We start from the raw sequence: 9,025 nt of genomic DNA, 5'->3' as shown, positions 1-9,025 counted from the left end.
CGGGGCGGCGCTGGGGAGAGGACCTGAAGCTGGAGCATGCGGTGCTTCCAGTGGGCGTTGGAGGTGGATGCAACACCCTGAGAAACGCTGGGAGCATTTATGGCGTTGCCGAGAACCTGAAGGGAACAAAGTGTACGGAGAACTTTTCCAGTCACCTGCCTGTGGAGCAGGGTGCCCCGTGACTGGCGGACGGGGCTGCCCGCACATCTCTGGCTGCAGTGCAAGAACGAAGCCCCAGCCGTGCCGTGGGGACAGCGCGTACACCCCTGCAAAGATCAACTTCGTGGGGCTGACGCCCCTCCCAAAACGCCTGGCTGAATATTCCGCGATTAAATGTGGAAAATGGAATAAAACCATAACTCTGGAAAACCTCCGCGTCTTTCATTACCGCCGTTGCCGTATCACCCACTATTGCCAATTTCAAGAATTACGGATTAAAAAAAACCCCATAACAGTAAAACAAGCCGTCGCCTTGCACAAAGACGCATAATCTGCTTAAGATTGTTCTCCCATTCATCGGGGATGTTGAGATGTTCAGCTCACTCCTCCCTCCTCCTGCACCCGAGGCGCCCCAGCGGCGCGCGGAGCATCGCGAGCCGCTCCGGCGCTGGCAGCTGCCGGTGGCGAACCCCGACACGGAGCGACAAGCCCTCCTCTCCTTCCCTCTCCCTCCTCTTCGCCCCCGGCCCCCTTCACGCCCCCGTCGCGGCCGCGCCGGGCGCTCGGAGCCGCGGCCGCTGCCCGGGGGCGTCGGTGGGCGCTGCCCGCCCGCGGCCGCGCGCCCCGCCTCCCCCTCCGCCCGCCAATCAGAGTGGCGGCTGCTGCGGGCCGCGCCCCGCCATTGGCCGTCGCCGCTGTCAGTCAGGGGCCGCCCCCGCGGAGGGGCGAGGCGGGCGGGGGGGCTGCCGGCTCCGGGCGGGCGAGCGGGGCCGGGCGGCGGCGGCGCTGCGGTTGCGCCATCTGTCAGGAGCCCGGTGGGAGGGAGCGCCCGAGCCGCGCTCGCCCGGGCGGAGCGGAGCCGAGCGGAGCCGAGGCGGCGGCGGCGGCAGCGCGGACAGCCCGTGCGAGCTCATTCCTGCCCAGGCTGCGGCTGTGCCGCCGCACGGAGTGGCCGCCTCCGCGCCCGGCCGCGGCTCGGCGCAGCGCGTCTGCCCCGGGAGAGGCAGCGGCGCCCGGAGCGGCGCCCCTCGCTGCGGGCGGGCGGGCGGGGGCAGCCGGCGGAGGAGCGGAGCGAGGAGGATGCGAGTGCGGCGGCGCCGCCCCGGCCCCGCGCTGCGCTGAGCCGAGCCGAGCCGAGCCGAGCCGAGCCTCAGGTAACGGAGGGGCCGGAGCCCGCCCGGGGGAGCGGGGGCGGGGGGATGCATGCACGGATGGATGGATGGATGCTGCGGCGGGTCTGCTTCCTTTGTGCGCCCGAGCGCTGCCGGGCTGCGGGGGCTCCCGGCGAGGGGAGGCGGCCGCGGGTTCCCCACGCCCGCACTCGCGGACCCCGCGGCCGCCTGCCCCGCCGGGAGCCGCGGCCGCAGCGCGGGCAGGGCCGGGGGCAGCGCCCGTGAGCGCCCCTGCCTGCCCGGGGTCGCCCGTGCCGGTGTCCCCCGCCCCCGCGGACGGCGGCCGGGGAGAGGGGAGGGGGCGCAGCACAGGGACGTATTTGTTGTCGCTGAACTGCGAAAAAGGGGAGGGGGGGAAATAAATAAAAAGACCTTCTCTCCCTCTGAAATAAATCGTATAGGATTTGCGCGTCTGTGACAAAGGCCTCTTTCAGGGAAGAAAGAAGGGACGCACAAAATGCCCAAGGGTGGTAGGATGTGAAAAGAGGCTTGTTTCTTGTGTCTCCCCTAGAGCCTCTCTGTTCCTTCCCAGACGAGGCCGCTGATCTGGTGCCAGTTCCTTTTCAGCTACATTTGAGATTAGGGAGAGATACCAAACGCCACACCATGGGTGCCAGCGTTTTGCTGCGTCTGCAGAGCCACAGTGTACGTGTCGCCCGACCTCCTTAATAATGCTCAGTTTGGCCTCTGCTTCCTCGGGATCTCGCCTGATTTCTGCTCTGTGTGGGTTCTGCGTGTGCCTGAGCTCTGGGAGAGGGCTGGCCGGGGAAGGGGGTCACTTTGTGGAAACAAGCCCGTGATACCTTGGTCCGTTCAGCAGTGACGGGGAGGGCAGGGCTGAGTAAGTGCTGGTGGAGAAGGTTTGGGCTGAGTGGAAAGCAACCCTCTGCAGTTGCTCATCCGTCACTCTGATATGCTCTGATTCTTAAAAGGCTAAATAACGACTGACCAGGGCGGACCGGGCTTTTGAAATGCCCGTGAAACGCACAAAACTGGGAACGCCTTTGAGACCTTGTCATTTTCCTCCTTGTATACAACCTCCTTAACTCCCACATCCTTCCTTCCACCATCCCTGCAGCTGTAACACTTTTTAGGATCTCCTTCCCACACCCTTTTTTTTTTCTTTCTTTCTTTTTTTTTTTTTTTTTTTCTTTTTGTCTTGATGTCTTTTTAACCAGCGTTCTGGAAGCTGAGAACAGTTGCAGGTGAAGATCTGTTTGTTTATATGCTGGTGGAGGAAGTGTTTTCATTAGGGTTGACTGGTCTGGTCTCCCATGAGGAGGAACAGTAAGCTAAAGGGACACTGTCAACTTGAAATCCAGAGAATGTGCGTGATGAATGGAGAGCTGTGTCCAATATTACACCCACCGTTGAGCTCCCTGCTGGAGATCTGTGGTTTTTATAAGCCTGTCTTCTGACTGTGTGGGTTGGTCATGCAGTGAAGGAGTAAAAACACGCTTTAAACAAAGTCCTGTTAAGTGAACAAAGGAGTGCAGAAGAAAAATACCAGAGTGGGAAGGGAGGGAAGGCAACATCTCCAACTTCTCTGTTACATCCATTGTAGGCACTGCTTGACCCAGTGGGAAACTGGAGGGGCTACAGTTCATTTTTACAGTTGCACTTTATTTAGTATCACTAAAGTGGAAAGGTTGTTACTTTTGCCCCAGTGATTCAGGAGTTTTCAGCACCTCGATGTGCGTGCTCAGAAAACTGGTAGCACTTGATGGATGTCAGTAGGTCAGTGTCTTTTCGCAGCATAAGAACAATTTTAAGAATGGTATCTCTCGTGAAAATGACATTGGATTCTTTCTTGAGCCCTTTTTACCCTGTAAAGTTATCATCTTGATGAAAAAGAGAAAGATTGCCAAATTTAGAAATTTGTATTTTGTTGATAGTGGGCTGCAGATTTGCTGAAATGTTCAGATGCTTCTTAGAGGGTGCCTGTAAGCCTCCTTCCTCTCCACTTCCAGCAAATTACTGCCTCATCTGCGTGGCTTGTCTTTGGCAAAAGAAACAATTTTCAATATGAAGTTGTCTGATGGTAGGCCACTGGCTGTGGTGTTTTGTGGTTTATGCTTCAGGCATGTTGTTTGAGAAATTCTGTGTTGCCTGCTGGTGAGAGACATAGTGGCATAGAATACCATTTAAGTATAAAACTCTAAACAGCCTTTTCTGGAAATTACTTTGGTGTTGAGTAAATACATGTCTTCAGTGAGGGGCAAATGACTTTGGCGTATGGGCATGGCAGTCAGTGTAAGCCAGAAATTAACAAGGTGGTATAAGGAAGTTGATTATTAATAATTTTAACAAGTGACTTTAAAAGTCAGGACCCAATGATAAATTTCTAATTCATATGAGTAAGAAAAACATTGCTGAGGAACTGTTTATTTTTGACAGACTACAATAGATTCCACAATACCTTTATGTGAAATTGCTCAATGGTGTCATCTGAAATCATGAGTAGAGTCTGATATGGTGAGGGCCTCTGTGGCTTAGCTGACTATACTAATCCGGACATGGTGTCATCAGCACTGGTTTATAGTGCAATAAAATTGTGGCTGAGGTGAGTGAAAACTGCCCAGCACATTTGTGATGATTTCACACTGTAATATGGGACATCTACAGTATCATATGTTTAATTGTGATAAGGAAAGTATAGAGCTGTTTGCCATCTTATGCCCAATTACTTTTATTCAACCAGCACCTTCACTTTTCTGTCTTGCTGCATTACTGTGCTTTTACTTCAGGGAGAAAAAGAGTTGGAGGCATGTGCTTTCTCTTCGTCCTTCTCTCTGGGGTGCACATTAATATTTGATTCAAACTTGTTCTGTAAAGTTCTGCTTAATTCAGTTTGGGCACTACTTTGAATGTATAATAATGGTGTTTGTTTGTGTCATGGACAGTGCTTTGTAATTTGCTTTATGGGCAAGTCTGCTGCTGGCAGTGTGTATTGTCAAAGTGACCTTCCTTTCAGAGGGAGAAAACCAGTAACTCCTGGCCCTCTCCCACCCCTGCAGCTCCCACAGAAGTGCCTTCACAAGTCGCTTTGACCCATTACTCCAAAAACAGGACTTGAACCGACGAATCTAGTTCACCCGAGCAGTCTCATTGAAATCCAGCAATTAAGGATTCCTTTGGTGACAAAAGGCCTTCGGAGCTGTATTGTGCAAGTCAGCCATTTACTTGAGGCGAAACCCACAAAAGGGTTTGCGTGGCTCGGTGAGGAGCACCCTGAGCTGTGATCCCTGTTGATGTGGCTCTCCTGAGCTGGGGATGTGGCTGCTTGCTGTGCCGTGCTGAACACACTGTGCACTTCAGAGCTGCCTTCCCAGGGCCAGGGAAATGCTGCCAGGGAGACCCAGTGGAAAGTGCCTCAGAAGGTGGTGAAACTTCAGGGCTGCATCTGCCTGCCTGCTGGGTGTCTCACTTGGTACCGCGGTGGCTTAAGGTTAGCTATTAGAGGTTAAAATCCCTAACCTTCTTTTGGTGAGGTAGTAATAATTTATATTAAAAAAAAATAAAAAAAGAACACACCAAAAACCCAAACAAACAAACAAAACAGAGAAAAAACCCCAACCAGCTTTGCATTTTAGTAGACGATAAACATGCAGGTGTAGAAGAATTGGGATTTCTAACATTTGCATCCTGGGTTTCGCCCTTAGTGCCTGACTTCCAGACAGAGAAATGACAGGTGCAGATGAAACAGGAAAGGCTGAGGCTGTTTCGGTGCATTTGGGGCGTGTGTGGCTCTCCGGAGGGAGCGAGCGCCGAGCCCCGTTAGCGCTGTGCTCCAGGGCAGCCTCACCTGCTGGCTCAGGCAGTGCTCTGGTTTCGGGCAGGTCAGCTGCCTCCTGCTGTGGCCTTGGTCAAGTCAAACCTGTCTCTGGGAGTTGTCCTTGAGCCCTGAAACTGGAAACAGGCCTGGCCTTACAGGAGTTGCTGTACCCTGTTGCTGTCCTTACCACTGGCTGCGGGAAAACAATCACATTTTGTAGAGTTTTTTTGGAACTTTAGTTCACTTGGAACGGAAACAAAATTGAACGGTATCACTGCTTTTACTGGGGGAGGTGAAAAATCATATTATTTCAAGTCAGTCAAAACATGATGCCTCATCTTGCTTCTGACTGTTTTAAATGGTAACTTGCTGTGAAAGCAAGGATTTCAACTCAAAATACTGCCACCTGTTTGGAGCAAAATAGAACCTTTGACACCTTGACTTTTTACTGGAGTATAAAATCAGCAGCAGTTTTGCAGAGCTTTAAGATGTCGATAGAACTAAATCATCCTGCAGAAAATGACTGTGGGATTTTTCCTGACCAGCTCTATTCCTTGTATACCATGAATTTGAATGAATGTTTTTAATCTGAAAAAGCTATCAAAAAAGATAGCCTGGCAGTATCAACTGATTTGAATTAGACGGTCTGGGTTAAATCTTTTTTTCCAAGAGGGAAGAGGACAGCAGATTAATTTTAAACTTGGCCTTCCTAAAATGCAGCTCCTTTTTTGTATCAGAGACATCCCAGTTTCAATGGATGATGTTAGTTATGACAAGGTGCTATAGGGAGAGGTTACCCCACATTTTCCTGCCCAGCTTCTCCTGATTCAGAAAAGTCTTGCACCTCTGAAAGTTGCCCCTCCCACACTATAATTTTCTAAAGTATCTGTGAGTAATAATAAGTCCTTCTTGCTTAAGGCAGAAACCTACATTTTTAGAGCAAGTTCATTGATGTTCATTGTACTGAGATGTATTTTAATGTGATGAACTTTACAAGGCAGCTGCCATGTGAGAATGTTTTGATGAGAATGAGGAAGGTGACCCTTCTGTGCTTATTTGTTTTACTCTATTTTGTTGGAGTTTTTAGGAGGCAACAATGACTGGAGGCCTTTTCTGGCCTAGGAAAATTCTTTGTTCTATCCTGCTTTAGGTTCCCTGTGGCTACAGCCAGAAAGGAGGGATGTTGAGAAGCGGCTGTGAGTGATGTGTTCAGTGCTTTAAAGTACAAAGGATCCCAGTCAGAGCTCCTCAGAGGAGCCAGAGACATTTTTAACAGTATTGAATCCTGTGCTGTGAGAGCAGCTAGTCTGCTCTCCCCAAAACAAAGGCACTATCACCAACCAGCCCCAAACAAAAAGACTGCCTCACACAGCTCACTTTGCTTCACAGCTCTTTGCACGGCCTCTGGAAGATCATCTGCACATCCTCCAAGCTCCTTTGCAGTGGCTCTGGGAGCTCTAAAAGACAGATCAACATCTAAAGCTTTGGCTGTGTAAGGATGAATATAATCTAAAATTGAGACCTTACATTTCAGACAAAATGCGCCATCAGTACTGAAGCCTCCATAAATGCTTGGAAAGTACAGTTTTATTCACCAAAGTGTTGTTCCTCGCAGTGGTGAATTTGGAAAGTGTTTTGAAGCTGAAAGTGATGGTAATGGCACCAGGACAATGTATGAAGAAGGGGAGGAGTAGCAGGGTGGAGGGACACTGAACAGACCAAGGGAAGAGCTGGCTGAAGCAGGCAGAGGAAGCTGCCCTTGTGTGTGTGTGATTGAGGACATTTGCTTTAACAGAAAAGAAGTGTTTGGCACCACTTTAACATGAAAATAACTCTTGTTTTAGTGATTTTGGGAGGAGTAAGGAGGAAACCTCAAATGATTGGCTTGGCTTGCGTGAAATATCTTCTCTGTTTAAAATTGTCCTTTTCCTCTTGGCTCCAGTTTTCCTCTGTTAACAGATTTGACCAAAATAGTTCTCGATCCTTTTTGGTATAGTCCAAGTTCAAAATATTTTTGCCAGATAATCTCAATCAGGGCAGGTCTAAATTTGCTATATGAAGCTATACAGAGAAGTTAAACACGCTGTGAAAATGAAGATTAAATACCCATTCAGGTTTGTGATTTTTTTTAAGAAAAACTTCACCATTCCATGAGAGTTCCCTGATGACCTGTCTGGTGATTCCTAGCACCCTTTTTCTTTACAATTTCAATTATTTTACTTGTTGGGGGTGGGGTTGGGTCTTTTTGTTTTGCTGGTTTTTAGCAAATAAACTTTAACATTCATTTGAAGTCTTTTTTATTGTATTAATAAAGACCTTTCAACCTCCCTTGTTTTTGAACAACCTGTGTGTGAAAGAGCACTTTGCGTAACATTGATCTTTGACTTGCAGCTGTACCACTTACAAAAAAGACAGCACTGAAAGTTTTCCTGTCATGACTTTGGAATATCATGTATTTCCTATCTTGGCTGCTGATAACAATGTACAGATAATTGTGTCGGGTTGGGGTTTTTATTTTTACTATTTTTTTAACATGCATGTTGGGTTTTTCCCCCCCTTTGTACCTGACCTTTAAACCAGAGTTGCTCTGGGGCTTATAGTTGAAGTTGATGCTTTTGCCTAGAATGATTGAGAAGAACTGTTGTTGGTTAGTTCAGAAGTTCTCCAAGCCAGAAGCCACCACAGTGGGTGATGAAAGTGCTGGGCACATGGCTTCATCCCATACCTGCTCATTCCTTAGGGCTTAGCAGAGAAGTCCAGCTCATAGCCCTCTTTGGAAGGCGGTGACGATTGTGTCCTCCAGCCAGCTGCTTTCACCCCAGGGACAGAGGGGGAGAGCAGGTGTGAGCAAAACAAACTCTCACACCCTTAAAAGAAAGGCTATTTGTTTTTTCTTGGGACTGTTTTTTCTTTATGGGCACCCCTCACTAGGCAGTTATGATATGGTTTTCTCCAAGAAAAAAAGAGCGTCTCGAAGACTTGGTATGAAAACCTCTGTTGCCTGAGTAGGCAATTAGACTGTTTCTTGTCTTAAATTGTAAATGCTCAGGTTTTTTTTTTGGTGATGAGGTTAATGGTGGAGGGAGTTTGTTATGGTGAAGTTAATGACCTCTTGCATGTTTTAGGACTTCCTGTGAACAGGACGTCTTATTTGCTGTCCCTTGTATGCCAATAAATTTTGAATTACAGAGAAGGAGCCCATATCCAGCAACATTTTTGTCTAAAGACCAGCAAAAATGCCAATTCTGTTGCCTACTTCTTCTCTGGGAAGTAACTGAAAGCTCCTAAATTTCCTTCTGGGGTTCATCTGTGAGATAGCCAACAGATTATGAAATTTTTGGATGTTATCACTCTGTACAGCATTTAGATTGGTGATTTCATCAAGAAACACTCTCAGTCCCATTTCCAAATTAATTGAAAATGTTTTGCTGGTTTCTTTCTCTTCAAGAAGGAATAAAACTACTTAAAACTAATCTTTTGAATAACACAGTAATACCTGTTCTGTAAATTTTAATTTACAGTCTTTAGCTAAATGTGCAGGCCTTTCTTTCCAAATATTAGATTTTCCAGGTATCTTTGAGTGGTCGGTGATTTTTATATTCATAAGACCTCACACTTTGGACTTGTGAAGAGAACTAGCTATTGGATTTTTTTTTCTTTTTTTAATATCTCTTCTATTTTATTCAGAAAGGCCGAGGCAAACCATCTTTAAATGGAGAAAAAAGTGTTTAATGAAACCCATTGTATTAGCTGTATTCACTGTTGAAAAACTTTGTAAGCCAATCAGCCTACAACTGGGATAAGATCAGTGTGCAGGAGCTGACAAGCTGAAGAGCCAGATTTAACTCTCAGTATAGCATTGGCTTCATATAGCATTGGCTTCAATTTCCTTTGAACACCTCTCTAGGAGTTTCTCTGT

General features: G+C 48.1%; 1 protein-coding gene across 4 annotated transcripts in view; it reads left to right on the top strand.

The window, feature by feature from the left end:
* Positions 1-902: 902 nt before the first annotated feature.
* Positions 903-9,025, top strand: part of FYN (FYN proto-oncogene, Src family tyrosine kinase) — a 137,994-nt gene continuing 129,871 nt past the window's right edge. Inside the window, exon 1 of one of the 4 annotated variants that reach the window (XM_064412947.1) lies at positions 903-1,313. The gene's annotated coding sequence lies outside the window, so the exon portion shown is untranslated. The remainder of the gene's footprint in view (positions 1,314-9,025) is intronic. The other 3 variants (XM_064412946.1, XM_064412945.1, XM_064412944.1) reach the window with 3 other exon arrangements.

This window comes from Passer domesticus, chromosome 3 (assembly GCF_036417665.1).
Source record: "Passer domesticus isolate bPasDom1 chromosome 3, bPasDom1.hap1, whole genome shotgun sequence".
Lineage (NCBI taxonomy): Eukaryota > Metazoa > Chordata > Aves > Passeriformes > Passeridae > Passer > Passer domesticus.
Note: the sequence above shows the minus strand (reverse complement) of the source record. Positions and strands in the feature narration are given on the sequence as shown.